We start from the raw sequence: 12,550 nt of genomic DNA on the forward strand, positions 1-12,550 counted from the left end.
GGACGACATGTATAATGAAACAGTCAGTCGACACAATAGGACAACAGATATAATGACACAGACAGTCGACACAGCAGGACGACATGTATAATGAAACAGTCAGTCGACACAATAGGACAACAGGTATAACGACGCCATCTGTCGACACAACAGGACGACAAGTATAATGATGCCGTCAGTCGACACATCAAGACGACAGGTATAATGACGCAGTCAGTCGACACAATAGGACAACAGATATAATGACGCAGTCAGTCAACACAGCATGACAACAGGTGTAATGACTCCGTCAGTCGACACATCAAGACGACAGGTATAACGACACAGTCAGTCGACACAGCAGGACAATGGGTATAACAACGCCGTCAGTCGACACAGCAGGACAATGGGTATAACAACGCCGTCAGTCGACACAGCAGGACGACAGGTATAACGAGACAGTCAGTCGACACAACAGGACGACAGGTATAATGATGCCGTCAGTCGACACATCAAGACGACAGGTATAATGACGCTGTCAGTCAACACAGCAGGACAACATATATATCGACACAGGCAGTCGACTAAACAGGACGACAGGTATAATGACGCAGTCAGTCGACACAACAGGACGAAAAGTATAATGACGCCTTCAGTCGACACATCAAGACGACAGGTATAACGACGCAGTCAGTCGAGACAACATGACGACAGGTATAATGACGCCATCAGTCGACACATCATGACAACAGGTATAATGACGCAGTCAGTCGACACAACAGGACGACAGGTATAATGACGCAGTCAGTCGACACAGCAGGACAACGGATATAATGACACAGTCAGTCGACACAACAGGACGAAAAGTATAACGAGACAGTCAGTCGACACAGCAGGACGACAGGTATAATGACGCAGTCAGTCGACACAGTAGGACAACAGATATAACGACACAGTCAGTCGACACAACAGGACGACAGGTATAACGAGACAGTCAGTCGACACAACAGGACGACAGGTATAATGATGCCGTCAGTCGACACATCAAGACGACAGGTATAATGACGCTGTCAGTCAACACAGCAGGACAACATATATATCGACACAGGCAGTCGACTAAACAGGACGACAGGTATAATGACGCAGTCAGTCGACACAACAGGACGAAAAGTATAATGACGCCTTCAGTCGACACATCAAGACGACAGGTATAACGACGCAGTCAGTCGAGACAACATGACGACAGGTATGACGCCATCAGTCGACACATCAAGACAACAGGTATAATGACGCAGTCAGTCGACACAACAGGACGACAGGTATAATGACGCAGTCAGTCGACACAGCAGGACAACAGATATAACGACACAGTCAGTCGACACAACAGGACGACGTATAATTATACAGTCAGTCGACACAGCAGGACGACAGATATAACGACACAGTCAGTCGACACAACAGGACGACGTATAATTATACAGTCAGTCGACACAACAGGACGACAGATATAATGATGCCGTCAGTCGACACATCAAGACGACAGGTATAACGACGCAGTCAGTCGACACAGCAGGACAACAGGTATAATGACGCCGTCAGTCGACACATCAAGACAACAGGTATAATGACGCAGTCAGTCGACAGAGCAGGACAACAGGTATAATGACGCCGTCAGTCAACACATTAGGATGACATGTATAACGACACAGTCAGTCGACACAACAGGACGACATGTATAATTATACAGTCAGTCGACACAGCAGGACAACAGGTATAATGACGCAGTCAGTCGACACAACAGGACGACATGTATAATGAAACAGTCAGTCGACACAATAGGACAACAGATATAATGACACAGACAGTCGACACAACAGGACGACATGTATAATGAAACAGTCAGTCGACACAATAGGACAACAGGTATAACGACGCCATCTGTCGACACAACAGGACGACAAGTATAATGATGCCGTCAGTCGACACATCAAGACGACAGGTATAATGACGCAGTCAGTCGACACAATAGGACAACAGATATAATGACGCAGTCAGTCAACACAGCATGACAACAGGTGTAATGACTCCGTCAGTCGACACATCAAGACGACAGGTATAACGACACAGTCAGTCGACACAGCAGGACAATGGGTATAACAACGCCGTCAGTCGACACAGCAGGACAATGGGTATAACAACGCCGTCAGTCGACACAGCAGGACGACAGGTATAACGAGACAGTCAGTCGACACAACAGGACGACAGGTATTACAATGCCGTCAGTCGACACAGCAGGACAACAGATATAATGACGGCGTCAGTCGACACAATAGGACGACAGATATAAGAACGCCGTCAGTCGACACAGCAGGACGATTGGTATAACGACACAGTTAGTTGACAAAACAGGACGACAGGTATAATGACACAGTCAGTCGACACAACAGGACGACAGGTATAATGACGCCATCAGTCGACACATCAAGACAACAGGTATAATGACGCAGTCAGTCGACACAACAGGACGACAGGTATAATGACGCAGTCAGTCGACACAGCAGGACAACGGATATAATGACACAGTCAGTCGACACAACAGGACGAAAAGTATAACGAGACAGTCAGTCGACACAACAGGACGACAGGTATAATGACGCAGTCAGTCGACACAGCAGGACAACAGATATAACGACACAGTCAGTCGACACAACAGGACGACAGGTATAACGACACAGTCAGTCGACACAACAGGACGACAGGTATAATGATGCCGTCAGTCGACACATCAAGACGACAGGTATAATGACGCTGTCAGTCAACACAGCAGGACAACATATATATCGACACAGGCAGTCGACTAAACAGGACGACAGGTTTAATGACGCAGTCAGTCGACACAACAGGACGAAAAGTATAATGACGCCTTCAGTCGACACATCAAGACGACAGGTATAACGACGCAGTCAGTCGAGACAACATGACGACAGGTATAATGACGCCATCAGTCGACACATCAAGACAACAGGTATAATGACGCAGTCAGTCGACACAACAGGACGACAGGTATAATGACGCAGTCAGTCGACACAGCAGGACAACGGATATAACGACACAGACAGTCGACACAACAGGACGACAGGTATAATGACGCAGTCAGTCGACACAGCAGGACAACAGATATAACGACACAGTCAGTCGACACAACAGGACGACGTATAATTATACAGTCAGTCGACACAGCAGGACAACAGATATAACGACACAGTCAGTCGACACAACAGGACGACGTATAATTATACAGTCAGTCGACACAACAGGACGACAGATATAATGATGCCGTCAGTCGACACAACAGGACGACAGGTATAATGACGCCGTCAGTCGACACAGCAGGACGACGGGTATAATTACGCAGTCAGTCGACACAGCAGGACAACAGGTATAATGACGCAGTCAGTCGACACAATAGGACGACCTGTATAACAATGCTGTCAGTCGACACAGCAGGACAACAGATATAGTGACGCCGTCAGTCGACACATCAAGACGACAGGTATAACGACGCAGTCAGTCGAGACAACAGGACAACAGGTATAATGACGCCATCAGTCGAACCATCAAGACAACAGGTATAATGACGCAGTCAGTCGACACAGCAGGACAATGGGTATAACAACGCCGTCAGTCGACACAGCAGGGCAACAGATATAGAGACACAGCCAGTCGACACAACAGGACGACAGGTATAACGACACAGTCAGTCGACACAACAGGACGACAGGTATAACAATGCCGTCAGTCGACACAGCAGGACAACAGATATAATGACGGCGTCAGTCGACACAATAGGACGACAGATATAAGAACGCCGTCAGTCGACACAGCAGGACGATTGGTATAACGACACAGTTAGTTGACAAAACAGGACGACAGGTATAATGACACAGTCAGTCGACACAACAGGACGACAGGTATAATGACGCCATCAGTCGACACATCAAGACAACAGGTATAATGACGCAGTCAGTCGACACAACAGGACGACAGGTATAATGACGCAGTCAGTCGACACAGCAGGACAACGGATATAATGACACAGTCAGTCGACACAACAGGACGAAAAGTATAACGAGACAGTCAGTCGACACAACAGGACGACAGGTATAACGAGACAGTCAGTCGACACAACAGGACGACAGGTATAATGATGCCGTCAGTCGACACATCAAGACGACAGGTATAATGACGCTGTCAGTCAACACAGCAGGACAACATATATATCGACACAGGCAGTCGACTAAACAGGACGACAGGTATAATGACGCAGTCAGTCGACACAACAGGACGAAAAGTATAATGACGCCTTCAGTCAACACATCAAGACGACAGGTATAACGACGCAGTCAGTCGAGACAACATGACGACAGGTATAATGACGCCATCAGTCGACACATCAAGACAACAGGTATAATGACGCAGTCAGTCGACACAACAGGACGACAGGTATAATGACGCAGTCAGTCGACACAGCAGGACAACGGATATAACGACACAGACAGTCGACACAACAGGACGACAGGTATAATGACGCAGTCAGTCGACACAGCAGGACAACAGATATAACAACGCCGTCAGTCGACACAGCAGGGCAACAGATATAGAGACACAGCCAGTCGACACAACAGGACGACAGGTATAACGACACAGTCAGTCGACACAACAGGACGACAGGTATAACAATGCAGTCAGTCGACACAGCAGGACAACAGGTATAATGACGCCATCAGTCGACACATCAAGACAACAGGTATAATGACGCAGTCAGTCGACACAACAGGACGACAGGTATAATGACGCAGTCAGTCGACACAGCAGGACAACGGATATAACGACACAGACAGTCGACACAACAGGACGACAGGTATAATGACGCAGTCAGTCGACACAGCAGGACAACAGATATAACAACGCCGTCAGTCGACACAGCAGGGCAACAGATATAGAGACACAGCCAGTCGACACAATAGGACGACAGGTATAACGACACAGTCAGTCGACACAACAGGACGACAGGTATAACAATGCCGTCAGTCGACACAGCAGGACAACAGATATAATGACGGCGTCAGTCGACACAATAGGACGACCTGTATAACAATGCTGTCAGTCGACACAGCAGGACAACAGATATAATGACGCCGTCAGTCGACACATCAAGATGACAGGTATAACGACGCAGTCAGTCGAGACAACAGGACAACAGGTATAATGACGCCATCAGTCGAACCATCAAGACAACAGGTATAATGACGCAGTCAGTCGACACAGCAGGACAATGGGTATAACAACGCCGTCAGTCGACACAGCAGGGCAACAGATATAGAGACACAGCCAGTCGACACAACAGGACGACAGGTATAACGACACAGTCAGTCGACACAACAGGACGACAGGTATAACAATGCCGTCAGTCGACACAGCAGGACAACAGATATAATGACGGCGTCAGTCGACACAATAGGACGACAGATATAAGAACGCCGTCAGTCGACACAGCAGGACGATTGGTATAACGACACAGTTAGTTGACAAAACAGGACGACAGGTATAATGACACAGTCAGTCGACACAACAGGACGACAGGTATAATGACGCCATCAGTCGACACATCAAGACAACAGGTATAATGACGCAGTCAGTCGACACAACAGGACGACAGGTATAATGACGCAGTCAGTCGACACAGCAGGACAACGGATATAATGACACAGTCAGTCGACACAACAGGACGAAAAGTATAACGAGACAGTCAGTCGACACAACAGGACGACAGGTATAATGACGCAGTCAGTCGACACAGCAGGACAACAGATATAACGACACAGTCAGTCGACACAACAGGACGACAGGTATAACGAGACAGTCAGTCGACACAACAGGACGACAGGTATAATGATGCCGTCAGTCGACACATCAAGACGACAGGTATAATGACGCTGTCAGTCAACACAGCAGGACAACATATATATCGACACAGGCAGTCGACTAAACAGGACGACAGGTATAATGACGCAGTCAGTCGACACAACAGGACGAAAAGTATAATGACGCCTTCAGTCGACACATCAAGACGACAGGTATAACGACGCAGTCAGTCGAGACAACATGACGACAGGTGTAACGACGCAGTCAGTCGACACAACAGGACGACAGGTATAATGACGCAGTCAGTCGACACAACAGGACGACAGGTATAATGACGCAGTCAGTCGACACAGCAGGACAACGGATATAACGACACAGACAGTCGACACAACAGGACGACAGGTATAATGACGCAGTCAGTCGACACAGCAGGACAACAGATATAACGACACAGTCAGTCGACACAACAGGACGACAGGTATAATTATACAGTCAGTCGACACAGCAGGACAACAGATATAACGACACAGTCAGTCGACACAACAGGACGACGTATAATTATACAGTCAGTCGACACAACAGGACGACAGATATAATGATGCCGTCAGTCGACACAACAGGACGACAGGTATAATGACGCCGTCAGTCGACACAGCAGGACGACGGGTATAATTACGCAGTCAGTCGACACAGCAGGACAACAGGTATAATGACGCAGTCAGTCGACACAATAGGACTACCTGTATAACAATGCTGTCAGTCGACACAGCAGGACAACAGATATAATGACGCCGTCAGTCGACACATCAAGACGACAGGTATAATGACGCCATCAGTCGAACCATCAAGACAACAGGTATAATGACGCAGTCAGTCGACACAGCAGGACAATGGGTATAACAACGCCGTCAGTCGACACAGCAGGGCAACAGATATAGAGACACAGCCAGTCGACACAACAGGACGACAGGTATAACGACACAGTCAGTCGACACAACAGGACGACAGGTATAACAATGCCGTCAGTCGACACAGCAGGACGATTGGTATAACGACACAGTTAGTTGACAAAACAGGACGACAGGTATAATGACACAGTCAGTCGACACAACAGGACGACAGGTATAATGACGCCATCAGTCGACACATCAAGACAACAGGTATAATGACGCAGTCAGTCGACACAACAGGACGACAGGTATAATGACGCAGTCAGTCGACACAGCAGGACAACGGATATAATGACACAGTCAGTCGACACAACAGGACGAAAAGTATAACGAGACAGTCAGTCGACACAACAGGACGACAGGTATAATGACGCCATCAGTCGACACATCAAGACCACAGGTATAATGACGCAGTCAGTCGACACAACAGGACGACAGGTATAATGACGCAGTCAGTCGACACAGCAGGACAACGGATATAACGACACAGACAGTCGACACAACAGGACGACAGGTATAATGACGCAGTCAGTCGACACAGCAGGACAACAGATATAACGACACAGTCAGTCGACACAACAGGACGACGTATAATTATACAGTCAGTCGACACAGCAGGACAACAGATATAACGACACAGTCAGTCGACACAACAGGACGACGTATAATTATACAGTCAGTCGACACAACAGGACGACAGATATAATGATGCCGTCAGTCGACACAACAGGACGACAGGTATAATGACGCCGTCAGTCGACACAGCAGGACGACGGGTATAATTACGCAGTCAGTCGACACAGCAGGACAACAGGTATAATGACGCAGTCAGTCGACACAATAGGACGACCTGTATAACAATGCTGTCAGTCGACACAGCAGGACAACAGATATAATGACGCCGTCAGTCGACACATCAAGACGACAGGTATAACGACGCAGTCAGTCGAGACAACAGGACAACAGGTATAATGACGCCATCAGTCGAACCATCAAGACAACAGGTATAATGACGCAGTCAGTCGACACAGCAGGACAATGGGTATAACAACGCCGTCAGTCGACACAGCAGGGCAACAGATATAGAGACACAGCCAGTCGACACAACAGGACGACAGGTATAACGACACAGTCAGTCGACACAACAGGACGACAGGTATAACAATGCCGTCAGTCGACACAGCAGGACAACAGATATAATGACGGCGTCAGTCGACACAATAGGACGACAGATATAAGAACGCCGTCAGTCGACACAGCAGGACGATTGGTATAACGACACAGTTAGTTGACAAAACAGGACGACAGGTATAATGACACAGTCAGTCGACACAACAGGACGACAGGTATAATGACGCCATCAGTCGACACATCAAGACAACAGGTATAATGACGCAGTCAGTCGACACAACAGGACGACAGGTATAATGACGCAGTCAGTCGACACAGCAGGACAACGGATATAATGACACAGTCAGTCGACACAACAGGACGAAAAGTATAACGAGACAGTCAGTCGACACAACAGGACGACAGGTATAATGACGCAGTCAGTCGACACAGCAGGACAACAGATATAACGACACAGTCAGTCGACACAACAGGTCGAAAAGTATAATGACGCAGTCAGTCGACACAGCAGGACAACGGATATAATGACACAGTCAGTCGACACATCAAGACGACAGGTATAACGACGCAGTCAGTCGAGACAACATGACGACAGGTATAATGACGCCATCAGTCGACACATCAAGACAACAGGTATAATGACGCAGTCAGTCGACACAACAGGACGACAGGTATAATGACGCAGTCAGTCGACACAGCAGGACAACGGATATAATGACACAGTCAGTCGACACAACAGGACGAAAAGTATAATGACGCCTTCAGTCGACACATCAAGATGACAGGTATAACGACGCAGTCAGTCGAGACAACATGACGACAGGTATAATGACGCCATCAGTCGACACATCAAGACAACAGGTATAATGACGCAGTCAGTCGACACAACAGGACGACAGGTATAATGACGCAGTCAGTCGACACAGCAGGACAACGGATATAACGACACAGACAGTCGACACAACAGGACGACAGGTATAATGACGCAGTCAGTCGACACAGCAGGACAACAGATATAACGACACAGTCAGTCGACACAACAGGACGACGTATAATTATACAGTCAGTCGACACAGCAGGACAACAGATATAACGACACAGTCAGTCGACACAACAGGACGACGTATAATTAAACAGTCAGTCGACACAACAGGACGACAGATATAATGATGCCGTCAGTCGACACAACAGGACGACAGGTATAATGACGCCGTCAGTCGACACAGCAGGACGACGGGTATAATTACGCAGTCAGTCGACACAGCAGGACAACAGGTATAATGACGCAGTCAGTCGACACAATAGGACGACCTGTATAACAATGCTGTCAGTCGACACAGCAGGACAACAGATATAATGACGCCGTCAGTCGACACAACAAGACGACAGGTATAACGAGACAGTCAGTCGACACAACAGGACGACAGGTATAACGACGCCGTCAGTCGACACAACAGGACAACAGATATAACGACATAGTCAGTCAACACAACAGGACAACAGGTATAATGACGCCGTCTGTCGACACATCAAGACGACAGGTATAGCGACGCAGTCAGTCGAGACAACATGACGACAGGTATAATGACGCAGTCAGTCGACACAGCAGGACAACAGATATAATGACACAGTCAGTCGACACAACAGGACGAAAAGTATAACGAGACAGTCAGTCGACACAACAGGACGACAGGTATAACGACGCCGTCAGTCGACACAACAAGACGACAGGTATAACGAGACAGTCAGTCGACACAACAGGATGACAGGTATAACAACGCCGTCAGTCGACACAGCACCACATCAGATATAACGAGACAGTCAGTCGACACAACAAGACGACAGGTATAACGAGACAGTCAGTCGACACAACAGGACGACAGGTATAACCACGCCGTCAGTCGACACAACAGGACAACAGGTATAATGACACAGTCATATGACACAACAGGACTACAGATATAATGACACTGTCAGACAACACAACAGGACGACAGGCATAACAACAATGTCACACATCACAACAGGACGACAGATACAACGACACAGTCAGTTGACACAACAGGACGACAGGTATAATGACGCCATCAGTCGACACAGCAGGACGACAGATATAACAACGTCGTCAGATGACACAACAGGACGATAGATATGACGACGCAGTCAGACGACACATCAGGACGACAAGTATGACGACACTGCGGGGCGACAGGTATGACGACAGGTATAACGACAGGTATAACGACACGTCATGACACCTGTCGCCTTGTTGTGTCGACTGACTGTGTCGTTATACCTGTCGTCTTGTTGTGTCTTCTGACTTCCTCGTTATACCTGTTGTCTTGTTGTGTTGTCTGACAGCGTCGTTATACCTGTTATCCAGGGGTCCGTTTCACAATGAAGGTTCAACAAACTCTGAGTTGATCTACTCTGAGATAGGAAACTCTGAATTTTCGGTTCCATAACAGCCGATCAGAGTTAGTTCAATCAACTCTGAGTAGGTTCAGCCAGAGTTAAGTGCGTGCACGCTGACTGTAAAAAGCCAGCATTAACGGAGCCACGACACCGCGATTCACCATGGCAACGGTGGTGAATGGCTCACGTGGACGTTCAGCGAATACGAGCATGTTTTTAGAAAAATAAAGTAACACGGCTGCAGCTGCAAAAGAGAGAGAAGCGGCGTGGGAAGAAACTGCTGCTCCAGTAAATTTGCAAGTTTGAACTGGTCTATTTATTTAATACTTAATCACGACCGGAAGCTAAAATTTATATTAATTTAGGAGCAATCCAGCGGGAGAAAAAAACATACATGGAAGCACTTCAATCATATTTTAAATATTAAACTAATGAAATATCATTCAGTGGCTGTTTTAATGTGCATTAGCTTTATCCCTAACATGATGCTGACGTCACATACATTATAATTCATGTTGATTAAACTGAATGTGTTAGTTTAAAAAAAATAAATCCAATAACGGCGTCTTATCTGAGTGCTCTCAGCAGTGGTGGTGGAAAATCTAAAAATGATGACTTTGACACAGATTTGTCTTTTGATTTTTTTTTATCATAAATATAAAAGACTTTTGCAAAGCGGTCAGAGCACCACAGAGACGCAACGTTTCTTCTTTTAATTCGGTAACACACGCGTGAGACGGGCTGAATGAATGAGGAAGTCGAATGAGGGTTTTATATTCTAGAGGGAGGAGACAGAGCGAAACTCTGAGTTTCCTGAAGAAAACCTGCTCCCGACCAGGTTAGCTTCATAGAGTCTGTAACTACAGTAACTGACCGAGAGCTTAAGTTACCTCTCTCTGTGAAACAGGCTAGAGTTACCCCTCTTTCTCTGGTTTGAGTTACCTCCCTTTGTGAAACGGAAAACTCAGAGTTTCCCTCATTTCAGGGTTAACAGACTCAGAGTTTTCAATAAACCTGCTTTGTGAAACGGACCCCTGTTGTGTCATCATACTTGTTGTCCTGTTTTGTTGACTGACTGCGTCATGATACCTATCGCCTTGTTGTGTCGACTGACTGTGTCATGATACCTGTCGTCCTGTTGTGTCTTCCCGTCTGACTGCATCATTATACCCGTCAGCCTGTTGTGTCTTCTGACTTCCTCGTTATACCTGTCGTCTTGTTGTGTCGACTGACAGCGCCGTTATACCTGTCGTCCTGTTGTGTCTTCTGACTTCCTCGTTATACCTGTCGTCTTGTTGTGTCGACTGACAGCGCCGTTATACCTGTCGTCCTGTTGTGTCTTCTGACTTCCTCGTTATACCTGTCGTCTTGTTGTGTCTACTGACAGCGCCGTTATACCTGTCGTCCTGTTGTGTCTTCTGACTTCCTCGTTATACCTGTCGTCTTGTTGTGTCTACTGACAGCGCCGTTATACCTGTCGTCCTGTTGTGTCTTCTGACTTCCTCGTTATACCTGTCGTCCTGTTGTGTCGTTATATCTGTCATCCTATTGTGTTGTATGACTGCGTTGTTATACCTGTTGCCCTGTTGTGTCGACTGATGGCCTCATTATATCTGTCGTCTTGATGTGTCAACTGACGGTGTCATTATAACTGTTGTCCTGTTGTGTCGACTGAAGGCGTCATTATACCTGGACAGGTATAACGACGGAGGCACACACAGCAAAAATGGGAAATTGGTCTGTAGGAAAGCATTCAATTCATCAAGCATATAGATACAGGTTTATTAGGTACGCTTAGCAGATGTACGTCGCTGTGGACAAAAATGTCTGCTAAATGAAATGATAACATTGTAATATAATCTGCAAAGTTGCAGTATTATACAGCAGACCTGCAATAAATAAAGTTCTGTTTCTTTTTTAATGGAACTGTCATAGAGATGTGTGACGTTAATGATCTCCTTTTACCCACTGGTGTTGAAACAAATCAAAAGCTTTACTTTCAAGGGGGAAATGATTGTGATTTTTACTTAGTCCAAATTGTCTCCAAAAAATTGGTTTAAAAGATGTGCAAAAGTAACCAAGCAAACCCTGTCTCAAAATCATGAATTGCTGTTTCATAACTTTTACTGGGTATATCAGAATTGTTATAA

The sequence above is a fragment of the Semicossyphus pulcher genome, unplaced genomic scaffold (genome assembly GCF_022749685.1).
Source record: "Semicossyphus pulcher isolate SPU_LCO1_2020_fin unplaced genomic scaffold, fSemPul1.0.p SCAF_14, whole genome shotgun sequence".
Taxonomy (NCBI): Eukaryota; Metazoa; Chordata; class Actinopteri; order Labriformes; family Labridae; genus Semicossyphus; species Semicossyphus pulcher.